The sequence below is a fragment of the Tasmannia lanceolata genome, unplaced genomic scaffold, assembly GCF_043159265.1.
Source record: "Tasmannia lanceolata isolate RefF3 unplaced genomic scaffold, GAP_Taslan_0.1 ptg000002l, whole genome shotgun sequence".
NCBI classification, from domain to species: Eukaryota; Viridiplantae; Streptophyta; class Magnoliopsida; order Canellales; family Winteraceae; genus Tasmannia; species Tasmannia lanceolata.
This window is the reverse complement of record NW_027518679.1, coordinates 47,449,930-47,474,310: the sequence shown is the minus strand read 5'-3', so window position 1 is coordinate 47,474,310 and position 24,381 is coordinate 47,449,930. Positions and strand designations below refer to the sequence as shown.

Genomic DNA, 24,381 nt, shown 5'->3' with positions numbered 1-24,381 from the left:
TGACGCGTGGCCCTCACAGGGACCGCTGGAAAGCCAACACCTGTCCCTGCTAGGTGTGACACCTGGACCAATCAGGGACTTCCACCTACTCTTCCTAGGTATGAGACCTGGTCCATACAGAGGCCACCACCTGTCCTAGACAGGTGGCTCAGAATCACTATAAATAGCCTTCACTTGTGCTAAGGTGAGGGATCTAAAAATCAAAACCCTAAGCTTTTGCTCTGACATTGCTCTGCACTCCTGCTCATACTGACTTGAGTGTCGAAGCGCCCGTTTGGAGTACCACTCCGGGTTGGTCCTCTGACCCTTTTTCTTCTTGTCTGTGCCCTTGTGCAGCGCAGGACTCCACCAGCCCTTCACCCGTGACTTGTTAGATCAGCCCTTCCGGCCCTACCATAACCTGTTACCAATTTTAGACCTAACAACAGCCATCTCATTTCTCTTCCTTTTATCTCATCAACCTCACTTCAGCTCTACCATCTTCTTAGCTTTGTGAACCCAATCCTAACCCTAGATCCGACCTCCAACGACCACCATTAGCTGCCCCTATCATCCCCTCTACTTGTCGCCGGCCACTCTCTCAGCCACTATCACCAACTTCCACCGTTGAGACCGATTACCCTCAAACCCTCTTACATTTTTTGTTTAGGAAAATTCAGCAGAGAGAGTGGAGAAAGAGGAAAAGCACTGAGAAATAGAGAGAAGAGCAGAGCGGGTTGGTTTGAGAATTAAGGGGAAGAAGATAGAGAAGTGAGCTTCGGCCATTGTTCATGGCCGATCAGTTTGCCATCACACCTTTTCCGGCAAATTCCCCCAAGATCCGACGATCTACTCATGATTCCTCTACAAATCCGGCAATTTCATCACTTCTGACGACTTCGCAGAATCCGGCCTCCATCGCCATTGCTGGTCAGCACAAATCTCCATTAGAATCTAGTTGAAGAGGGAGCTCAACTCGGGAACTCTAAATCAGCCCGATCCGATCAATGCCATTGCCGCCTTTGTCAAAGAGCTAACTTTGTGGTAATTGATTCCATCTCTGAAATCTTAGGTTCTAAGATTTTGGAGCTGATTTGGATAAGAAAAGGAAGAAGAAAGGCTCGGAGTCAGGTAATCTCCTTTTTCTTTCATGGTGTAGATCAATGTGATATTTGTTTCTCCTGCATTTTTTTTTGTTTTATCATATGGTCTTGCAGATTTGGGAAGTAGGGTAATATCATTGCTCTTAGGTTTTAATCTCAAATGATGAAGTCTTCTTTTCATTTCTTTTGATTGAATAAATTCAGCTTGCGCTTTCTTCTCTAAATGTTGTTTTTGTTTCCTCAGAATTATCAATAGTTGCAATACGAGTTCATCATGAATGCACAAAACCCAATTTGTTTTCCATTGAAACTAATTTCTTCTTTCTGTTGAGCCTGCTTTAGAAATAAAGAACATGTTAGGTTTTGAATAATCGACAAGCTGGTGTTATCTCATTGGCTTCCTTTTCATATTTGTGTTTGTGTATACTCCTAAATCATGGTATTCATTAAGGTTCATTTCCTTCTCTGAGATATGGTTTGTGCAAAATTGCCATAAGGTCTTTGTTCTTCATTTTCAACTCTAAAAATTTTAATTAAAAGAAAGGAGAAGAAGGGGATATGGTTTGATCTCAGTGATGGTGTTAGGCACCTGATCTCTAACCTTCATCTACTTTTTGGAGTTGATTTCATGATCCTAATGGTTAAAGTTTGTTGTTACTGTCATTGTAAATTTCTACACTCTCTGGTTCTATTTCTTGTTGGCTTGAAGTTGCATTTGTTAAGATCTTCATTGTACTCATCTGGTCATGAATGAGGTCCCAGCACCTTAATATTGGTCTATGATTTATTTTGATTGGGTCTTAGATTGCTCATGGGGATAAGGTTTTGATGTGTATTTTGATTTCACTTCGATTTTGGAGTCTTTGGGGTGTATTTGCAAGCTGTAGATATGGGTTTAACTACTAGCCTTAGTTTTGCTCCAATTTAGTCATCTTTAATATGTGGGCGGAATGATGTGTGTACTACAATGGTAGGGTTTGGTCCTTGGCCTTAGTCTTGTCCCAATTTCGTGGCTCTTCACGTGTTCAGTCGAACTATATGGACCTAGGATGTGTGTACCCTTGGTTTTGGTTCTTTAGTTTCATTTTTTTTCCTTTGGTTCTAGCCTCGGGTGTGTATCCTAGTAGCGTAGAGTTAGGGTTTGGCTTTCGAATTTGACTTCATTGTGATTTGGGTTTCGATTTTTTATTTTCGAGAGGTTGAGAATTTTAAGGCGGTAATGAGGCTACTTGGAGGCCCATTTTCTTTTCCTCTCCTCTCATTTGTCGGGATTTTAGTCATTTCTTTGAGACTTACTTTAGATTGTCGGGATACATTTTTGGTTGTTTTCGGGAATTCAGTTGATTCTAGGAATTTCATCGGGAACATTACTTCCGGGCGATGAAGGAGTCATCCCAAGCCCATCCTTAGGGGACTTGCTCAGTCCAAGTAGCACTCCTCTCTTTATTTAATAGACTAACTCAGTTTTTTAAACTTGTTTAGGCATTAAACCCCTTTCTCATTGCGAAAGGGCAATGAAGGAGTCATCCCAAGCCCATCCTTTAGGGGGACTTGCTCAGTCCAAGTAGCTCTTCCCCTCTTATTTAGTAGACTAACTCAGTCTGTTAGGTACCTTTAGAAATTAGACCCATTTTTCATTGCAAGGGCAATGAAGGAGTCTTCTAGAGCCCCCACTAAGAGACACACTCTGTCTCATTAAGGAGATTCTCCCTTGGAGACAAGCCTTGTTGTCTAGAACCTACCTTTAGGGAGTCTTACTTTGCCTCATTTATAAAACCCCTCTAATTCGCATCCCTAGAAGACTATCCAAGTTTCACAACTTGTACCCCCTATTAGTTGGAGACCAACTTGGTCTGTTAGTTTCCTTAACCTTATTTATCATTGCTAGGGCAATGATAGGGATACTTGGAGCCCATCTATGTGTCTAGGGGACTTGCCTTGTCTCACTAGCACCATTTTATGTCTCTTCTTCTTCTAGGGGACCTTCTTTAGTCTAGTTAGCAGTCGCTTTAGAGCTTATAGGTTAGGAGTCAACTCGTAGGCTAGAAGTTAGCCCCACAGATAGGAATTTGTCCTTTAGTTTTAGAAGTCAGTCTTTCAGGAGTCTGACCTACTGTCATAGAGTCAGAGGAGTCTGTCCTATCGTCATATATGGGACTAGGATTCTGTCCAACCTTTCATCAAGTCATGGGATCCTGACCAACCCTTGCAAAGTATAGGATTCTGTCCAACCTTTGCAAATCTTAGGAGTCTGTCATGTCCTTATAGAAAGTCTGTTTTCGAACTACGTTGACTTGATCCCCTTCCACGGGGTACGTAGGCAGCTTGAGGTCGTCACCTCAGGTCCAGTCACCATTTTGTATATTTCTCACCATTTAGTAAATAAATAAACCAAAAATTCTTAAAAATCATTAATAAATTCAAAACCCTAAAAAAAAGTGAAAAACTCTTACAAAATATCAAATGTTTTCGAAAAGCTCTTTCCCTTAGATATTTGGATGGTGTGAGAGGAGGTTTAGATTATCTAGAATCTTGTTTGGTCTTGTTTGCTATGTCTTATCGTGTGAGTGTCCCTAGAGTTAGGAGGCCTCGAGTCGTGGTCGGTTAGACACTTAGTCGAGCCGATGGCTAAATTAGGATGCACTTAGTTAGCCCACTTTCTAGGGTCTCAGCCTAATTGCACATAGGATGTAGGGCTTACCTACATTAGACTAGGTTGAGTTGCATTAGTTTAGGACCATATAGGCATGTCTAAATATTTAAACAACTTAAACATGAGTCGAGTCATGTCGTGTCGAGTCTAGTGTGGACTAGGCACATTTAAGCATCATAGCTTAGGATAGGCTACCGAACTACGTTGACTCTGATTCTTCCCGATGCCAGGATACATAGAGCAGCCGGGATGGCCATCTTGGTCCGAGTCAAACTTCGCATTAGAGTCTAGGGTTTGTCGTGTCGTATCGTGTGTGGTGTTGAGTCGTGTTCTGAGTTTTGTTGTGTTTTCTTACTTTACTGTTGTGTTTTGTTGTGGTCCGAGTCAAACTTCGCCTTAGAGTCTTGGCCCGAACAATGGATATAGAACGCATTCACAACGAAGAACTCCCAAATTGGTTTAACACCCATGTAAGTTCAAGATTAATCTTAACCGAATGTTTGCTTATATTGGTCACACAAGAGGTTATGGTTAATCATTCTCACTCTATTGGATAGGTTAAAGAGTTGCATCAGAAAAGAAATGAGCAGGTATCAGAAAAACTTAGATGGTTGGCAGGATATCCATTGAACGTGGCAAGGAGATATAAGGGATTTAACATAAACGGCTTCAGGTTTCATACAAAAGATCGCGAGCGGAATCGGAAAACACAAAATAGTGGAGTTGTAGTGACTGCAAAAACATCAAGCTTTTCAAGTTCCAGGGATATGAACCCGGTCGAAGGAGATATTACTTATTATGGTGTTTTGACTGATATCATCGAGCTTAACTATTATGGACATCTTAAAGCATTGCTATTCAAGTGTGATTGGGTTGATGTCGTTTCGGGCAGAGGAATAAAAAAAGATTATTTTGGTTTCACACTTGTGAACTTAACACGCCAAGCTTTTAAAAATGAACCCTTGTTGCTAGCATCTCAGGCTGAGTAGGTATTCTATGTGCAAGGTAACCTCAACAATAAAGATTGGCATGTGGTCGTCAAGAATAAACCTAGGAACTTGTTCAAAATGCATGGGGGCAATGTTGAGACATACGTCCAGAGCGAGCCACTTCAAGATCAAACTTTAGAAGACATCATTTCTCCTGGTGATGGTAATGTCACTTTGGAACGGACCGATATTCTAGGCATGGAGATTGATATACCTTTCGAGTTAACCCAAGAAACTGAAAATGATCAAGGAAATGTTGTTGAGTCAGAAGATAGTGATAAAGAAGATGGTGCCAATGCATAATTCTAGTTTATCTTCTTTTTTTCCTTGTTTGATTCCTTCTGTTTTGATTGTAGACTTCGTTGCTGGAATTCTAGTTTATCTTCTTGTTTTTTCTTTGATTCCTTGTGTTTTGATTGTCGACTTTTTTTGGTTGTGGACTACTATTAATTTGATTGAATTTTTAGAGGCATAAATACTTGATTTCAGTGCTCTGTTCGTGACAGTTGTGATTAACAGCATGGGGTGGTTATTAACACATGTCACTAAACTGAAATGAATGGACTAGTAGTTGATATAATAGTTTATGAGCAAGAATTGTAATATGGACAAGTTTGTTTTGTGAAGGAATTGTTTCCTAATGAATTAAATGGTTTTGATATTCGCATATAGAGCGGTAGGAGGGAAATGATTGGACTAGTAGTTGATATAATAGTTTATGAGCAAGAATTGTAATATGGACAAGTTCTTTTTGTGAAGGAATTGTTTCCTAATGAATTAAATGGTTTTGATATTCGGATACAGAGCGGTAGGGGGGAAATGATTGGACTAGTAGTTGATATAATAGTTTATGGGGAAGAATTGTAATATGGTCAAGTTTGTTTTGTGAATGAATTGTTTCCTAATGAATTAAATGGTTTTGATTGAATGAAATGGTTGTCTCTCTCTCTCTCTCTCTCTCTCTCTCTATATATATATATATATATATATATATATAGGTTTATGAAAATAGTTTCATGAATGAAAGCTATAACTGCCAATTTTGCTAGAATCAAAGACGAGATTAGAAGGTAATTTCCTTTTCTTCTATTCATTTTTTCCTAATTATATTCCAATCCTAACCCTGTACATTGTCCTCTGTGACATCTTTGATTTTAGATTTCAGCTCACGAAGATATCAAGGAGGATATGGTGACATCCTTTAGGTAAAGTCTATCGAGGCACCATTGTTTAGATTGTTCAATCGAGTAGGTGCATATCTAGTGGATGTCATTTTAACTTGGAGCATTGCATTTTCTAGTTTTCTTCCATTCATTTTGTAAATTCATATGGTTGTCTCTCTCTTATGGTTTCTTTTTCTCTCTTTATATAAATAACAGTATTCTAATTTTTATGATTGATCGGTATTTTGTAGTTGAAGATGTAGTATCATGATGGTATCTATTCTTCCAAGCTTTAAAAGATAAGTAATGTCAATTTTTTTGGTTTATAGCTTTTCCACATTGTGTGTATTGATAACCTGTTCTAATATTTATGAATTTTTGGTGTTTTGCAAGTGAAGATAGTCTCTGCTTGGAATTCAAAAGGAAAGGTGAAGTTAAGGTTCCTTCTTGCCAATCTTTTAGAAAAAAAGTGAAGTTAAGGTTCCTTTAAAGTTATGTAGTATCAAATCTTCATGAAGTTTTTCTTATTTCCTTTCTTGTTCCCAGGAGCAGGAGCAGTTTGCCAACAAAGCTATATTGTACATGGTTTTGGTAGGTACCCTCTGCTAAGCAATCTCCATGCTCTGATTTGGCTTTCTAAGTTATTTAGTTTCATATTGTCATGTACTTTTTCTTATTTCCTTTTTTCATAGATCATTTACTTTTTGCTTATTGGGTTTCTGTGCATTTGTTTTCCCTATTCTTCTTTTTGTTCATTGCCAATATAGCAGTCACAAACAAGAAGAGGAAACTCACATCGGCAATCATCTGAAAGGTGCGCTTGGGTTTATCCATTTTGTTAGCACATAACCCATGTAAATTTTTGTTGTCATTGATTTTTATTTCCTAGTTTCTGGTATTTGTAGACTCCGGAGAGTTTGCGTTGGAACCCTAAGAATTTGTATAAAGGATTTACTCCTTTTATCTTCCCATTTCTTCATATTTTATATTTATTTATGATTTGAGTTTGTGTGATAACAGGAAGTGCATCTGGAGGTTCATGATTTCTTCCTATTTTATATTTCTCCTTGCCCTAGGGCTTTGCTTTTGTTTGATTTTTTTCCATGTAGGGCTTTTATTTATTATTGTTAGTGTTGTTGTTGTTATCACATGCCTTGGAGTTCCAACAGTGAGTATTTTTTAATTCCCCAAGTTGGTGTCCAGATCTTGTGAAAGATTCATACTCAATCTGCCCTATTTTGTGTCCGGTCAGATGCTTTTTTCTTTGGTTAAGAAAGCTTTCAAGTAGACCTGAAATTCATGCCATTCAATTGCCATGGAAGCTGTCAACCGAAGACCACTTTTATTCAAGTTGTAAACGCCCTATTTAGCCACCTAAACACCCGTTCAGTGTGTGCTCTTTGCCATGTTCCATCAGCCAATCAAATACTCTAATTAGTGAGCCCATGATTAAATAGTTGCTAGTCACATTTTGAATTTGTATTAATATCAGTTTGTATGCCAAACAAGCTGTGAACCAAGGGCATTAATTCCATTTGCTACGAAGGACATTAGCTCCATTAGCCTCACATTTAATTTGGTACATCAACGCCTTTGATTTGCCGGGCATTACTTCTACTAGCCTCAAGTAAGAACAATTGTGGACAAGTTGTTACAACCAAATTTAACGGGCCATTACTGTTCTCTCTTTGAGAGTTGTTTTGTATTGGAGTGCAATATTAAGGAATGCATTATGCTGTTTGTTTAATATCCTCTGAGAGTTAACAAGATTCTAGCGTCTTAGTACTTCCACAAGAAGTTAGTTGTGGCAACTATTTCAATTTATATGCTCAAAGTCAGTCATAACCTCAACTTGTGCTACTGTAACTAGAGAAGACACAACCTAATGTATATATAGTTTCATTTCACTGTTTTGTCAAAATTCATGATCTAGTCTATCTCAATTCATTTGAGTATAATGAATTTTGTCATTTGAATGTGTCGTATTCATCTTCAAATTGTTTCTAACCATTTTCTCCCAATAGGTTCATTTCATTCTATGTTGCTTTTATCTCCTCTTTCTTGAATATTGCCTATGCGATGAAAAATTCTTCCCTTAGTTTAGGCCGTAAGTAGCCTGAATCTTCATCATTTCCTCCTCATTTGTGTATTTATTTGATTTTTTTTCTTCACAACATTGAAAGAGCATATATGTTGGGGCAGTCCTATTCATTTTTTTGGGGGAACTTGTGGTATGTGTTGGGCTTGGAATGAAACCTATGGAATAAGTCGGGAATTGTGTTAATTTATTCTTTACTTACATTTATCTCAGATGCATGTTCAGGTTCCAGGTTTTCGGTTTCCAAAATATTAATTTATTTTTAAAAAAAAATACACCATTTCCCGGCATTCCTAAACGTCGGCCACAGCTTTTAATAAATATCAGTTTCCCCTTAGGCGGCGTTCGTAAACGCCGGGAAATATCCGTGGTTTGTGTTAGGTGGCACTAAATTCAAGTCAGTACCGGCGTTTAACGAACGCCGTGTAATCGTCCTGGCATTCCTAAACGCCGGCAATACTTTAGCCGACACAAGTAGACCCGGCGTATTCCCTAATGCCGACAATACGCTGGGAAACCTTAGGCCGACGTTTATTTGAAGTTGTGGCGGCGTTTTAAAACGCTTGAAAAAGGCTGCTTTCTTGTAGTATATATATATGATGGAATTTGATTTATTGTGAGGTATTAAAATTGTGCTTTGATGCATAATATTTATGTTGTTGCAAATGTATTCATTTGTTCTCTTCACATTATGCTCTATTATAGATATGTTTATTAGGTCACTCTAAAAATGTATTCAATTTGGTACGAAACATAAAACTCATTCAAACAACATAGTAAATACAAAGTATTAGTAACCCTATTATATATTATATATCCAACAATAATAAGATGATAAATCACTCATTCATACACATCCGACCCATAAGTCTTAACTTAATAAACCACATCTATTCCTATAGGGGAATGGGATCAACAAACAATGACTTGATACGCTCTTTGGTCTTGCCACCTGAAAATGTGTATCCATCATCGTATTGGTATAGTACTTCCATCACACGTGTGAGATTGACAAGTCGCATGAGGAGAGTGTGAGAGACAGGGAGTTTAAGGCATGCTTGATTTATGTCTTTCCATGCAATCATAATCATTTCTTCAAACTTATGGCATGCCTCCTCCTCTGAGACCCCATGCTCTTTCACATAACATTGGATAGTTGATGCAACATGCTCCCGTTCTTGTTCAAACTGCAAATGTCAATGATACAAAAAAATAATGTTTGAGATAGAAAATAGTTAGATATTTTATCTTTTTATCTCATGTAACTTAATTAGTTGATGCTTTTTCTGTGTAGATTTCTTTTTTTTTTTAAGAGTTTGAAAGATATCTTTAAACCATAATGTAATGGATAATACATAAAAAAAAACCTTCTAATTATAATATAGGTTAAACACATTTTTTGGTAGGAGCAGTTTTAAGCTGTAGTAGAGCTAGTAATTTCTTAAGAAATAGAAGGTACATAGTTAGTTTGTTTAAGTGGGTGATTTTATAAATCTTGATAATAAGAGAAATTTATGAAGAATATCAATTAAGAGCAAGGATTTTCTAAGGAATGACAATATGTAGACAGAAAGCCAGGCGTGCCTAAACGTCAAGTTTGTTTTAAGGGTGCATAATATTCAGCATCTATGTTACATGGATTCTTCTGAGCAGCTGAAGAATCCGTGTTGGACACATCTCAGATTCTCATACCTTAGGATTCACAGAGACACTTCTGGGTCTCTTTTAGTTATTTTTTCACTAAATATTGCTACCATAACTGTACAACTATTGCATGTTTTACGTTTTACCCATCCTAATAGTATTTTTTTTTTATATTTTTATATGAAAATAAAACATTATATTTATTGAACCTTCTAAATATTTAAATATATTATTTATTATACTGAAAATTTCACAATTAATTACAATATTTTGACGAATCCACCAATCCATCCTTTTGAGGTATGCCGAATCCAACACTCGATACCCATGTCGGATTCCGACAAGCGTATCTATAATGATGCAACATAGTTTAGCATCCTACCTTGTTTCCCACAATGTCATCTCGGAGTCGGCAAACGAGTGATGCATCCATAACAACCTTAGATCCTCTCCTTGCCCAATCAAATGCCTCCTTTGTTGCCATTTCACCCATCCCAACAAAACTAAGGATAGTGATCATAGGATAACCGCAGCTGATCGATGAGATGCTTAAATGCTCATTGAATAGAAGTATATATCCCTTGCTTTGCCATTCGGCTTCAGTAAAGTATGCTCTTATTAAACCTTTAATATACAACAAAATGGAGTCGTTCAACCGTAATATTAGAAAATAACTATTATCATAAAGAAAGAAAAATAAGGTTATCTTCCCATAAAAATTTCAATATTCATAAGATATATATCTCAAACTTTATGTCGATTTAGAGGTCTTACTCCTTCTATTAAGTATGGTACGCGATAGGAGTTTCCTTCTACAACGAGTTTCTCTTCTATTTCCTTGACAATATTCAAGAGCTCAAGATAATATCCTTCCATGTATTTGGGAACGTGATCTATAGCCTCAACATCCCACCTGAAATTAATTAGCCATTAACATTCTCAACTCTTGACCATGGAACCAAAAAGTGATCTCTAATAATAGCATTAGAAATAAAAGTTAAAGGTAATCCAAGTACCTATCAATTGCACCAGTGAAGAATTGTCGTTCCTCCATTGTACCGTACACGTCATCATAAAAGTCATCAATCACTGATATCAAGGATTAAAGTTTGACAATCCATATTCTAGACAGGGAATATTGTGGTTCAAAATACACTCCATTCGACCAAAAAAAGTATATTTCTACTCATTTGTCCCTAGCAAAAGGCATGTTTTCTATAAGATTCGTTTCCTTCCACCACCTGTAAGATATATAAATATAGTCTACGTTAATCAGAGAGAATTCTAAGAAGGGGCATGTATGATCTGTTCTAATATAGCACTGCGATGCATAAATATAATGCGCATCTCATTTCTAATTATAATTTACTGGGTTTAAAATGCATCATTGACATAAATATTCCTTAGCAAATCGTAAAACTCAACTCATTGATCCATTGACTAGGAAAAGAAATTCTTTTTCTAATAGGTAGTTAACTATTTTTAAATATTCATAAATATTTAAGCATTTATATCAGTAATTGTTATGTAAACTATGAAAAATAAGATATTTACAGCCAATTAATATCTATAAATTTACCTTTCATATAAGCAAGGAATTAACCCTAGAGTTTTCCTATATATATATATATATATATATATATATATATATATATATATATATATAGGAAAAATTGTTCGTGAGCTTGAGCTCATATAAGCTTTTATGAGATAGAGTGCTCAAACACACGGGTCCCACATTTTTTGTGGTGATCCGAACCATTCATTTTCAAGGCCCCATCATAGATAAGGTGTGTACCAAAAATCAGGTCCATTGGATCATCCTAACCCCTCCAAAAGTGGAGGGCAAAAATGGGCAGATTTGTCAACAAACAGTGTTTGTATATATATATATATATATATATATATATATATATATATATATATGAGGAAAGTGAAGCTACACCACCGGTGTAGCTAACTTAGCTACACCGCCCGCTTAAAATACAATGGGCCCACATTGTTTTGGTGATCCAAACCATTCATTTGATTGGCCCTCATATAGATAGGGTGTCCACCAAAAATCAGCTCCATAGGATCATCCTAACCCTTCAAACTATGGAGGCAAAAATGGACAAATTTGTGAAGGTTTTTACACGTTCATTTTTGCCTCCACAAATCGTAGGGTTGGGATGATGCTATGGAGCTGATTTTTGGTGGACACCCTATCTATGTGAGGGCCAATCAAATGAATTCTTTGGATCACCAAAACAATGTGGGCCCATTGTATTTTAAGCGGGCGGTGTAGCTAAGTTAGCTACACCGGTGGTGTAGCTTCACTTTCCTCTATATATATATATATATATATATATATATATATATATATGTGTGTGTGTGTGTGTGTGTGTGTGTGTGTGTGTGTGTGTGTGTGTGTGAAAAGGTTTCTGAGCTCGAGCTCAGAAACCACTACTCCCATAGTTGGTTGAGTCATCCAACCCATTTAGTTTATAGGTTATGCTTAGGATTATGGTTATGGTTATGGGTTATGGTTAGGGTTATGATTTGTGGAGGTTTCGAAATGGATGGCTAGAAATTATAGTCCTATAGATCGGATGGTTAGGATTATGGTATGGAGCTGGTTTGTTAGGAACACCCTATCTATGTGAGCTAGTATAAAATGAATGGGTTGGATGAGTGAAACTACTATGGGAGATGGTGTATTCTAAGCTCTAGCTCAGCCTGAGCTAGAGCTGAGACACCACGCCCTCTTATATATAAGCAGATAACACTAAAGTTTTTCCATTATATCTAGATTAGAAAATATGATGCTGATGAAGAAATCATCTAATTTATTTCGTATAAAGTGCTACACGCATTGATTGTTTCTTTATAGATCAATAGTGAAAATTTTAATAAGACTTTTGCTAGGGACCATCGCTGAAGGCATTTCGCAGGCCGGCTGTTGCATGGGAGTGCAGTCACCTCAGATGAATCAAAAGAATAAGACAAAATCTGTTAAAAAGTGAGCCTTTGTGGCAGCACTCTCATGCAACAGCCGGCCGGCGGAATGCCTTCTGCGATGGTTCCTAGCTAGCCCCTTTTAATAATTCTATAGGAAATAATCTTTACATAATTTAAGAAATATACCTTGTAAGATCCTTTAACTCTTTTTGGTGCAACGATTGTAAGAGATTGAAATCCAACTTTGCAAGCTCTAGCAGGACATCATTTCGTGCCTTCTCTTGTTGGTATATTGAGATGTAATGCCTATGCTCTAGCCTTGGTAGACTCTTCCACAAGGGTACCTCTAAGGCGTGTTTTACCTGTGTCACAAAAAGTTTAGAATCGAGATTGGTTATACCAGACTTTAGGTGCTCTCTGGTGAATCTAATGGCTTCATCTAATATATCCTCTCCTTGTGTGCTGAGATATGCTGCTTCATACAAGCTTAATAGGCCCCTCATATTGCTGATTAAGTTTGCATTGAAGTTTCCATGCTCATCTTTGAACTTGTTAAATACATCTGTTTCAACCCACTCAATGTCATGAATGCGAATGAGAAAACTTGTGGGAATGATGAAAACAAATGAAAAAGGATTTACCTGATGACACATTAATACCATGTTGTCTTAGTAATCGAAATCGGAGAGCAACGTCATGTAGATCATCATCAGCGACGTATGTAGGAGATTCAAATATATGATGTACATGTAGTGCATCATTAATCTCCTTTTCAAAGTGATATTCTACTCCAAGACGTTGAAGTACATTGATCAAATCAATATCTTGTTGTGACCCCTTGGTACTGCTTAGCATTCTCTTCACTTCTACCTTCAACTCTTCAACCCGCTTAGTCCATGCATCCAACTTCTGCATGGTATCATTTAGAAGAACAAATACATTAGCTATGGTAATTATGAAAGGCTATAATTCAACATAAATCATCTCTCTCCCTCTCTCTCTTACTTCCCTACTATAAAACTAAACTGCAATTTTATATTTGTCTAAATTTTCTACCATGGCCCCATTTTCCTTCTTTTCTAATTGAAACTGCATAAATAGATGCAATAGAAGGAAAAAGAGGTGAGTATACAACCAAAAAAAAAACCATTGAACAGAGCATTTCCTATCATCATATGTTCTATCAAGAGGCATGAGCTAGACAACTTTGGCTATCAATGAACCATCATAATGAAAGGTGATAGTTGAATTTTTAATGAACCCTCTCTCTCACTCTCTCATGCCTTACAATTTGATCATGAGAGTAGGTGAGGAAGTGATCGCCCCAAAGGCTTGGGTGAAACACTCCTACGTTGGGATTCATTTGTGGCTTTCCGTCTTCCCGTGGATCAAAGATGGAGCCAAAAGAAGTGTTTAAAGGTAGAAGAGCCATAGTAATGTAAAAGGTTGGAAATTAAACAAACGGGGGATATGAGCAGTATTGTATATTGTGATGGAGGTTTCACAAGAATCAATATTTATAGGCAGCAAATTTATGACTGCTATATTTAAACATCAAACTGAGAGTGGTAGAAATATAAACTAATGACATCTAATATAGATATCTTACCGGAGATGACAAAGAATTAGAGAGAGAGATAGAGAAAAACAGAGCAAGTCACATGATTAGCAACTAGAAAAATAACAATTTGGGTTGTGTTTGAGTCGGGTTGTGTTCGGGTTTTGGTTGAAAAAGTTGAACCTGAGTCACAGGGGCGGAGGCACATACAGCGTGGACAGGACCGCAGCCTCCCAATGACTTGCAAAATCCCTTTTATTAGTACTGATATGTGAAGACATTTCCAAGTGTAAATTCCAAGTGATACCTTTCTCTCTCCCCCACCCACACACACAGACACACACACAACGACCAAACGCAGGCAAAGTCTAAATTAGTCCGGTTCCCCCAAGTGTAAATTCCTGGCTTCACCCCATCCTGGTCGGGTTCAGGTTGACTCAACCCACATCAAAACTCAGCATTTACAAAAAAATCCATTTTTCTATTTTTTTAGTACATAAATACCTAAAGGGGAAAAATATCACCATAACCGGGTCAACCCAACCCGATTCGACTCAACCAGACCCGAATTGGGAAATCGGGTCGGGTTCTGGTTGGGCTCGGGTTGACATATTAATTCTTCGGGTTAGGTCAGGTTAGCCTTCATCGGATTGAGAGTCAGGTCAGGTCGGTCAGATTCAGGTTGACGGTTTAGAGTTTCGGGTTGGCTTCGACCCAACCCAACTAACCAGACCTAAGTTCCATCCCTAATCTCTCTCCTATCTAATAAACTGGAAGGTGTCCCCGCCAAACCCCACCTTACCTACCAAAAAAAAAACACTCTTTATTAAACATTTTCTATAACAAAATATGTTATTTATTATTAAATAAAACATTACCGAAATAATGAGCTATAGCTCAGCTTGAGCAGCCCTCTAAATACACCCTCTTTCAGAGTTGTTTGAGTCATCCAACCCATTCATTCTATAGGTTATAGTTAGAATTATGGTTATGGTTAGAGTTATGATTTGTGGAGGTTTAACATGGATGGCTAGAAATTAGGCTCGTATAGATCGAATGGTTAGGATTATGGTATGGAGATGGTTTCAGGTCCTATAGAATGAATGGGTAGGATGAGTGAAACAACATGGAGATGGTGTATTTATAGCGGGTTGCTCAGGCTGAGCTATAGCTCAGAAACCTCAAGCCCTATTTGTTATTATCAACTATTAAAGAGAGCAATTCACATACCAACAACTAGATATTTTCCGTATACTTGATTCCTTGCACACTTCAAGTTAATTAGATTCATTCCTAGTGTAATAGACAAGCAAACATAAACATTATGCATGAGAAAGATCCGTGCAACCAAATGATATATAATCATATTACAAATCAAATAGGAAAACAAATCTAAAACGGGATTTTGTTCAGAAAATGAAGAGTAAGGTGAAAATTAGCCACGATTTAATCACTTTGAATTGGCAGTGTGTTTGTGACATTTATGGGGATTTGAGCTCTCATCTTTGTTTTCTTGTGCACGTGTCACGATAGAGTATAGGTGTTTTTTACAAAACATATTCCCATTTTACAGGGCAGCCCTCAATAAAATAAACGGAAAAGCATTTTTGTCATGTGCACGAAATCCCTAACACAGTTCATGTGCATGCAATGCTTGCATGCCCGAAAAGTACATTAATCAATGATCTATAACATTCACCAAAGGTATTTAATGGACCATGGTATGTTACTTATCCTTCGATGAGATCTATTAGCACCATACTATCCGCTTCTATAATGATTTGCTCCATGCCAAGGGTTGCGCAAATCCTAAGGCCTATCAAGAAGCGCTCTTGTTTCTGCAACCATATTAGTACTTTTTACGTTCTAAAAGAAATAGGCTATGATAAACTTTGCAGAGTTGTCACTAACTACCCCACCACTACCAGATTTGCCCGGGTTACCCTTTGTTATCCCGTTCGTATTCAGTTTGAAGAAGCCTTTGGGCAGCCATTTCCACCAAATCCAGCTATCTTTCGTGCACTTTAGAGGCCGGTTATTAATGCCCAACTGAGCTAATGATAACAACTCAAGCATGGAAGGTGCCTTTACCGGTTTGGAGAAAACGACTATCGATCAGATGTGTTCCTTGATGAGATTTATAATTCTGGAAATTGATGAGACTTTTGTTAGAATCCTAATTCAAACTAAAGATTAGAATCCAGCAAAGATTAGAGTCCAGCCTAGTTGAAATTTCATCCTCTAGAAGAGTCTGTGACTTCAGGTTGGACGAGTGAACTCTTTTTAGCTAGTTTATTCATATCTGTTTTGCTTTATCCAGAGAGTTTGACATGTGTAGGTTTGTAGATAGTAGTTATCTTCTTGAAGGTGGTCTTTAGTAACTATTCTATAGAGATAGAATCTTATTTATAATAGTGATGAGAAGTTAGGACTCTTGGAAGATGAAAACGTGTGGGGCTTGCTTCTATTGCACGTATGAAGCAACAAGCTTTATTTTAAGGCTGATGTATTTATGAAAGAAGAGAGATATAAAAAACTAAAGAAAATTGAAACGTCCACTATTTTGTTTTCTTATTTTGTTTTGCTTTGTTTCCTTCTACAATATTTGTTCTTTAGTTTATAAAAAAATCCTCCAACTTTATTTTCCATTTTTCTTAAGCATTGTTCCTTCCATATCTCCCAAGCGATAAAAAATGCAGTGCCCTAGTGAGGAAACCTGCCTGGATCTTTCTCATTATAGCGAGAATGGACCAAACAACAATCTTGCTCTTGGCCGATTGGATTGGAAGCAAATCAATTGCCCAGACCTTCAGAAAGTTTATCCAAAGCCAAATCGCCTTCAATAAAGATATGATCTATAATTTCTCCTTTGTTTTACCTGCAGCATACATATTTATAAGCCAATTGTAAATTACTAGATTTCAGCCTTTCATCTGTTCTTAAAGTATTCTGAAAAAATTTCCATCTAAAGCATTGTATTTTGCTTGGAAGGCTCCCCCAGATAGCTTTTGACCCTCCCTTTTTTTACTGAAACTTTCCAAAACACGAACAAACCAGACACTCAAAGAGTCTTTTTTTTTACTGAAACTTTTCAAAATATGTACAAACCAAACATTCAGAGAGTCATTTTGTTATTATATTGAGACTTCACCAAAGCAAGTACAAACTAAACACTCAAAGAGCTTTTTTTTTCGAAAGATGGAAGAAATGATCAAACCGTGCAACATGGAATACAATAAATTCTTCCTTGTTAAAATTTTTCAAAATGATGGAAGAAAAAACTAGACTCTGAAGCACAGAGCTTTCAATTTCTACCTTTATTAAAACTTCAAAACAGTGGAAGAAAAGATCAGACTCTGAAGTACAGAGCCGTCAATTTCTATCATTGTTAAGAACTTGTTAAAACGATTAAAGAAAAATTTGCCAACTTTGATTGGATTCATTAATGGATTAGTTATCTGTCGCCGAGAGTAACTAAGAGTGCATGATCTTTGCTGAAAGCAAAACTCAAATAGATTGATGAGATTTTTAAGTATTGACTCTCTCTAATAGGTGAAAAGCATTTTGCTGAGGTTTGAAAACTGCAGGAGTAAATTCTAGATTCCGCCGGGAATTTAAGTTTTTAAAACTTTGACTCCAAAAGAGACAATTTAATCAAGGAACTCAATTCAAAGAGTGTGTTCAAGCTTCTTTGGTTTCTAATTGCTGAGAATGACTATCCCAGTTATCATTGTGTTTGATATCTTTTATGACGCAAGTTATAAAAGATGCCCCTAGTATGATGTACTTCCATGACAAGTCTTAAGAAAGCAGAACCAATGTAAGTAGGAAAATTTAAATTTGTATGGGTTCTAACTTTGGTATAATGGTAAAACCATCTCCACAAAGGCTGAATCTGAAAATTCTTCCTTTTGCTCAATGTTTAAGGCTCTGATGACTCAGGCAGGTATGAAAGATATACCACTTTGCCTTCTTTGATTCCTAAACCAGGATCTACTCTGGACTTTTCTTTTCACTCTGGAAGGTATACACCCATTCTTTCCAATGCTAGACACTATGGACCTTAAAAGAAAATGAATATGAGTGAGGAATATACTTTCAGGAACTCTTTCAAAGAAGACTTACGATATTTAAGAGACTTGACTCAATTTTAATTCACCCTTAGATCAAATGTGTTATGTTTTTATGGTAAGGCTAACCACCTTCGGAGTAATCTCGAAAACCATGTCAAGAGGTTCTAATTTCATCTACCAAGATTTTCATCATGGTTACTACCCCATTCGGATTGCTCAGTTTTAATGCCCCTAATTTAAAGGGATATCAAAGTAAATCTCACCGACAGTACTCGGATTCCAGCATCATGCCCTGTTCAGAAACTACTTCTCCATCTCATTGACTTCTCTCTTTCCAGGAAGTCACAACTAATGTCTTCCATGTTTTCTGTCTTGCAGATCACTCATCTCAACTTTCTCCTGAATTACTTGCACTACTTGAATTTCTGAGCTCTTCATAACTGAGGAACTCCTTCTACATCTCATCAACTCACTCTTTTTGTGAAGTTTTGCCCCTAACTGGATTCCTTTCTTAGGTTTTTAATTCCCATAAACCGCTACCCTTGCTTTTTACATAAGCCAACTCCTTTGGTTGTTAACTTAGCAAATGCATGACTCTAGGCCGCCCTTTCAGGTTTTCAACCTAGTCGGTCTTCAGACTCTCGTTTTTTTTTTCTTTCTATTTTTTTAATTTTTGCGTGCTTGAACCTTTGCTTGTTTCACCAGAAGAATTTTCTAGGTGGGCTTAGGTTCAAAAGGGGTTAGATATCTAAGGTTCAAACGATTTGGACCGAATTTGGTCTTGCCAGATTGCCTACGTACCCAAAAAATGGAGGATCAGATCTGCGTAGTTCATTTTTTGAGGTTTAACAAAGAATAGTTTAGCTTTAAACTTCAAAATTTTGAAAGGGGATAGTTGGACTTTTATCCCAAGGTTGACCAAATCTGGATTAATCAGACTGCCTACGTACCCCTGAAGAGTTGGAGATCAAGTGATAATGCAGTTCAAACTCTAAAAAAAATGCCTCTGGTTTATAATGTGGTTAGAAGAAAATAGTTTAATTTGACTTTTTGGCCCAAAGGGTTTACAAAAGGATTTTAAAACATTAGGATTTTGGTTATAAAGGCTCAGAGGTCCAAGGATGACATCTTGGTGTATTCGGCGTACAAGCTCTTTTGCTTAGGTTCAAAGACTTTGAATATTTTTTGTCGAGAAATTTGACGGTATTCTCAACCAAGACTTCAACCATGGTGCTCCACTTGAATTTGCGCTCTTCTCAGGGTCTTGAATTTATGCTCAACATTCTACAACTCTTACGAGTCTCCAAATGCCAAAGACAATTCTCATATTCAATTTATCTCATTGACTCCATCATCAGGGTCTTCAATACTACTAAGGAGTTGTCTTAGGAACACATTCCCTTCTCTTTTTATCTTTCTCATACTTTTCTTCTTTTTTGGATACTCTCTTTCATTTGGACATAAGAACTATCCCTACTCTTGAAATATTCCACCTCGGAATCTCATTGAATATATGCAGCCCAAGTGTTCTTTTAGGGCTCAAGTCTTGCAACCATGACTTCATTATTTGAAAATCTTCTTTCGACACTCTCATCAGCTCCACTGGATGTCTGATGCTTCACTCTCTTGAATTTTCACTTCTAACTTGACGTCTAAAGCTGATGGAGTACTTCTTCTAGAAATATAAACTAATGACATCTAATATAGATATCTCACCGGAAATAACAATGAAGTAGAGAGAGATAGAGAGAAAGAGAGCAAGTCACATGACTAGCAACTAGATATTAAAAAGAGAGCAAGTCACATGATTAGCAACTAGATAATTTCCATTTACTTTACTTCATGGTGGTACTTCATGGTAATATGATTCATTCCTAGTACTTCTAGGTAATTGGATTCATTCCTAGTACAAAAGTGTCTAGAAAACAAAAACATGATGCATGTGAAAGATACGCGTAGCCAAATGATATATAATTTCTCATGATTCCATTATAAATTAAATATATGGAAAATCATTTTTGTCATGCACAGGAAATGCTTTATAAAGTGCAGGTGCATGCAATGCTTGCATGGCCCAAATAGTATACATTAATCACTGATTTATAACAATCACTGTTTTTTTTTTGTCAGCACGTACTGTAAAGAGTCTGTTTCACAAAAATGCGATGATGATCTAAACAATCAAATTGTGGCCAATAGTTTTAGATGTCAAAATGTATATATAAAAACATACAGAAGGGCTATAATCTTCCTATGGCTACCATATTTGAGGCATGGAAAGCATATGGTACAAAAACCTGAATGGTTTAGACTTGATGCTAGTCATGGTGTACATTTTTTGTGCTGCACAACGGTACATACAACTTCACCAGATAAAAACTCTGCCCACCAGACTATCGGTTATTTAAATCATTTTAAATATAAAAATCTCTCTTAGGAGTGCAACTCGGGTCGGGTCAACCCGAAAAAGTAACAGGTTGGGTTGTGTTTGAGTCGGGTTGGGATCAGGTTCGCATTGAGAAAGTTGATCCCAAGTCGCAGGGCGGAGGCACATATAATGTGGAGGGGCCACGGCCCCCAATGACTTGCAAAATCCCTTTTATTAGTACTAATATGTGCAGAAATTCCAATTAAGTGTAAACTCCGAGTGATATGGCAACCCCCACCCACACAATGACCAACGCTGACAAAGTCTAAATTAGTCCCGTCCCCCCAAGTGTAAATTCCTAGCTCCGCCCCTGCAGAGTCGGGTCGGGTTCAGGTTCGGATTGACCCAACCCCCATCAAAACCCAACATTTAAATAAAAATTTCATTTTTCTATTTCTTTTTAGAACATAGAAACCTAAAGGGGAAAGATATGACCATAACCGGGTCAACCTGACCCAACCCGACTCAACCAGACCCGAATTGGGTTATCAGGTCGGATTCTGGGTGGGTTCGGGTTGACATATTAATTTTTCAGGTTGGGTCTGGTTAGCCTTCATTGGGTTGAGAGTCAGGTTGGGGTTCAGGTTGATGGTTTAGAGTTTCGGTTTGGCTTCGGGTCGGCTTTGACCCAACCCAACCAGACTTGAGTTCCATCCGTAATCTCTCTCCTATCTAATAAACGATAGGTTAGCTGTAGGTGTCCCCGCCAAACCTCACCTTACCTACCAAAAAACAGCTATATCTCTTTATTAAACATTTTCTTAAACAAAATATCTTATTTATTCTTAAATAAATCATTACCAAAATATTTGTAATTGTCAACTATATTTATTTAGAAAGAGAGCAACTCACATACCACCAACTAGATATTTTCCATATACTTGAGTGTAATAGACAAGCAAACATAAACATGATGCATGAGAAAGATCCGTGCAACCAAATGATATATGATCATCATATTACAAACCAAATAGGAAAACAAATGTAAAACGGGATTCTGTTCAGAAAATAAAGACTAGAGTGTGTAAGCATGCCATTTTAAAAACAAAAAACAAAAAACCACCGTTCTCTTTGCAAAAGTCAGATGAAAAGCCCTCATTGTTTCCATTTATTTACAGCCCTTGCCACTCTCCTTTAAGTATAAAAAGAACATTAAATTTCCTTAAATTTACGAAACTTTGCCATCAGCACTAAAATAATGACTTCTCTTTCCATTCTCATTCCCCTCCCCCCCCCCCCCCCCCCCTCCCAAAAAAAGCCCCATATCTCATCTCTTCCACTAAAAACCTTCTTCAAAAGGCAAGAATCAATGCAAATCAAAGATCCTTAGCCAAACATTCCATCTCAACCCAAAATCGCAATCAATCTCGCTTGCTTCTTGATTTTCATTCAAGTTTTCCTTCCCAAAACCCACCCAAATCCCTTTTTTTTTTCTTCAGAAAAACCCTAAAATCTTCTCAATTGTTCCTCCCCCAAACGCTATTTTTGCCCATCTCCACTCTATAAAAACCCATACAAGGTCCTCTACAAAGACAACAACTCTCACACAAACCCACATCAAAAGCTCCCTTTTCCCAAGCATTTTCTTCACATTTCTCTTTTATTTTTCGGCATTTTTTCTCTCTCGCTCTCTCTCTCTTACGCCATCTCAAAGTCATCAAACATGGTCTCCAAGACCCACCTCATATCCTCTCCTCCTCCGGCCATCCGACATCATGGCGGAAATCAAAATGGGGAAGGACTAAACTTTTTTTTTACTCATTATTTGCGTTATCTGCACGTTATAATCTCCTCGAGCAGGAATAGTGCTGCTGAAATTTGTTTAGCTCCTTGTGAATGATCAAAAGGAACATTTGTCTACTTACTGTTTTGGCTCACACATTTACTTTTAATGTGTTTATTTCAGCCTAATAAATTTTCTCCTTCTATCACGTTACTTAATAGCCATAAAGTAATTCTGTTTTGTTTTGCATATTACTTCTGTTAGTTACTTGTAAAATTTAACAACGCCCGAATCATTAAACTTAGTAGTTTTCACAGTGAAAATTACCCACGATTTAATCACTTTGGTAGTGTGTTTGTGACATTTATGGGGATTTGAGCTCTCATCTTTGTTGTCTTGCGCATTTTGCACGTGTCACGATAGAGTATAGGTGTTTTTTACAGAACATATTCCCATTTTGCGGGGGCAGCCCTCAAAAAAATAAACGGAAAAGCTTTTGTCATATGCACAAAATCCCTAACACAGTTCATGCGCATGCGATGCTTGCATGCCCAAAAAGTACATTAATCAATGATCTATAACATTCGCCAAAGGTATTTAATGGACCATGGTATGGTACTTATCCTTCTATGAGATCTGTTAGCATCATACTATCCGCTTCTATATGACTATTGATCTGGTTGACTAAATCCTAAGGCCTGTCAAGAAGCGCTCTTGTTTCTGCAACAATATTAGTACTTTTTACCTACTAAAAGTAAGGGTGCAACGTGGGCCGGCTCAACCCGGAAAAAAGTCGGGTTGGGTTGAGTTTGGGTCAGGTTCGGGTTCTGATTTAGGTTGAGTTCGGGTCGGGTTCGGGTTGAGGGCTTGGACAACCCAACCCGAGTCAACACGACATTTTTAATATTTTTATTTTATTTTTTAAGCTTAAAATCTCGGATTGGGTCGGGTCGGGTTGGAACTCGGGTCGGTTTAGGTTCAGGTTGAGCAGATGGTTGGTCGGGTCGGGTTCGGGTTGGCCTCAACCCGACCCAACCAGGGCAACCCGAATCCAACCAGACCCGAGTTGCACCCCTAACTAAAAGAAATAGGCTATGATAAACTATGCAGAGTTGTCTATAACTACCCCACCGCTACCAGATTTGCTTCCCTTTTGTTGTCCCGTTCATATTCAGTTTAAAGAAGCCTCTGGGCAGCCATTTCCACCAAATCCAGCTATCTTTCGTGCACTTTAGAGGCCGGTTATTAATGGCCAATTGAGGTAATGATAACAACTAAAGCATGAAAGGTGCCTTTACCGGATTGGAGAAAATGACTATCGATCAGATGTGATCCTTGTTGAGATTTATAATTCTGGAAATGGATGGGAGTGTTGTTAGAATCCTAATTCAAATGTACGAGAATAAGAGAGGGCGAAAAAAAAAGTACTCTCTCTAGGGCGTCGACCTAAGGAGGGAGGCGGTTTCTTCTCTCGTCTTCCTCTCTTTCTCGTCCCCTCTCTCTCCCAAATCTCTCTCTCTCTCTCTCTCTCTCTCTCTCTCTCTCTCTGTTGCCCGTTTCCCTCTCTTTCCTTATTGCTGATCTCTTTTTACCGTCTCTCCCATTGTTGGTAAAAGATGAGCCTTGGAGGCCGAATCAGGATTAGTGGAGGCCAGATCTGGAACATCCATTTTTCGTGGTGGCTAGATCTAGGGTTGTGGAGGTATGATCTGGGGCCGTGAAGGCTGGATTGGGACTCGTGGAGGCCGTGAAGCTGGATCTAGAGCCGGGAAAAACCATGAAGGTTGCCGGTGGCCGTGAAAGGTCGTGGGGTGCCAGACCTAGAGCCGTGGATGACTAGAGGAGCAGAATGGCCGAAGCTGGGCCCGAGAAGGCTGAATTTAATGGTGAAAAGGCCGGATCTAATTAGGGATGATAGAGAAAGTGGGTGGGGGACTCGTTGGAGGCTGTAGAAGGGGCCGGTGTAAGGAACATGGTGTTCGGATTCAGGAAAAAAGGAGGAGGTTGGATATGGAGGTGAGGGATGTTCT

At 37.9% G+C, this 24,381-nt stretch overlaps 1 long non-coding RNA gene and 1 pseudogene across 3 annotated transcripts; one reads left to right on the top strand and one right to left on the bottom strand.

The window, feature by feature from the left end:
• The first annotated feature begins 430 nt into the window (after nt 1-430).
• Nucleotides 431-6,888, top strand: LOC143885880 (uncharacterized). Of its 2 annotated transcripts, none has more exons than XR_013253657.1 (4): nt 431-1,110; nt 5,883-5,929; nt 6,139-6,478; nt 6,658-6,888. It is a non-coding gene; the product is annotated as an uncharacterized LOC143885880 (long non-coding RNA). The 2 variants fall into 2 exon arrangements; XR_013253658.1 differs by having other exon boundaries at nt 6,655-6,888.
• Nucleotides 6,889-8,737: 1,849 nt separating this feature from the next.
• On the bottom strand, nt 8,738-14,056 carry LOC143892532 (putative terpene synthase 2; annotated as a pseudogene). Its single transcript, XR_013255537.1, has 7 exons — nt 13,858-14,056; nt 13,211-13,478; nt 12,756-13,131; nt 10,646-10,870; nt 10,380-10,542; nt 10,012-10,338; nt 8,738-9,172 (listed from the first exon to the last, which is right to left on the bottom strand). The product of XR_013255537.1 is annotated as a putative terpene synthase 2 (transcript).
• Nucleotides 14,057-24,381: the final 10,325 nt, after the last annotated feature.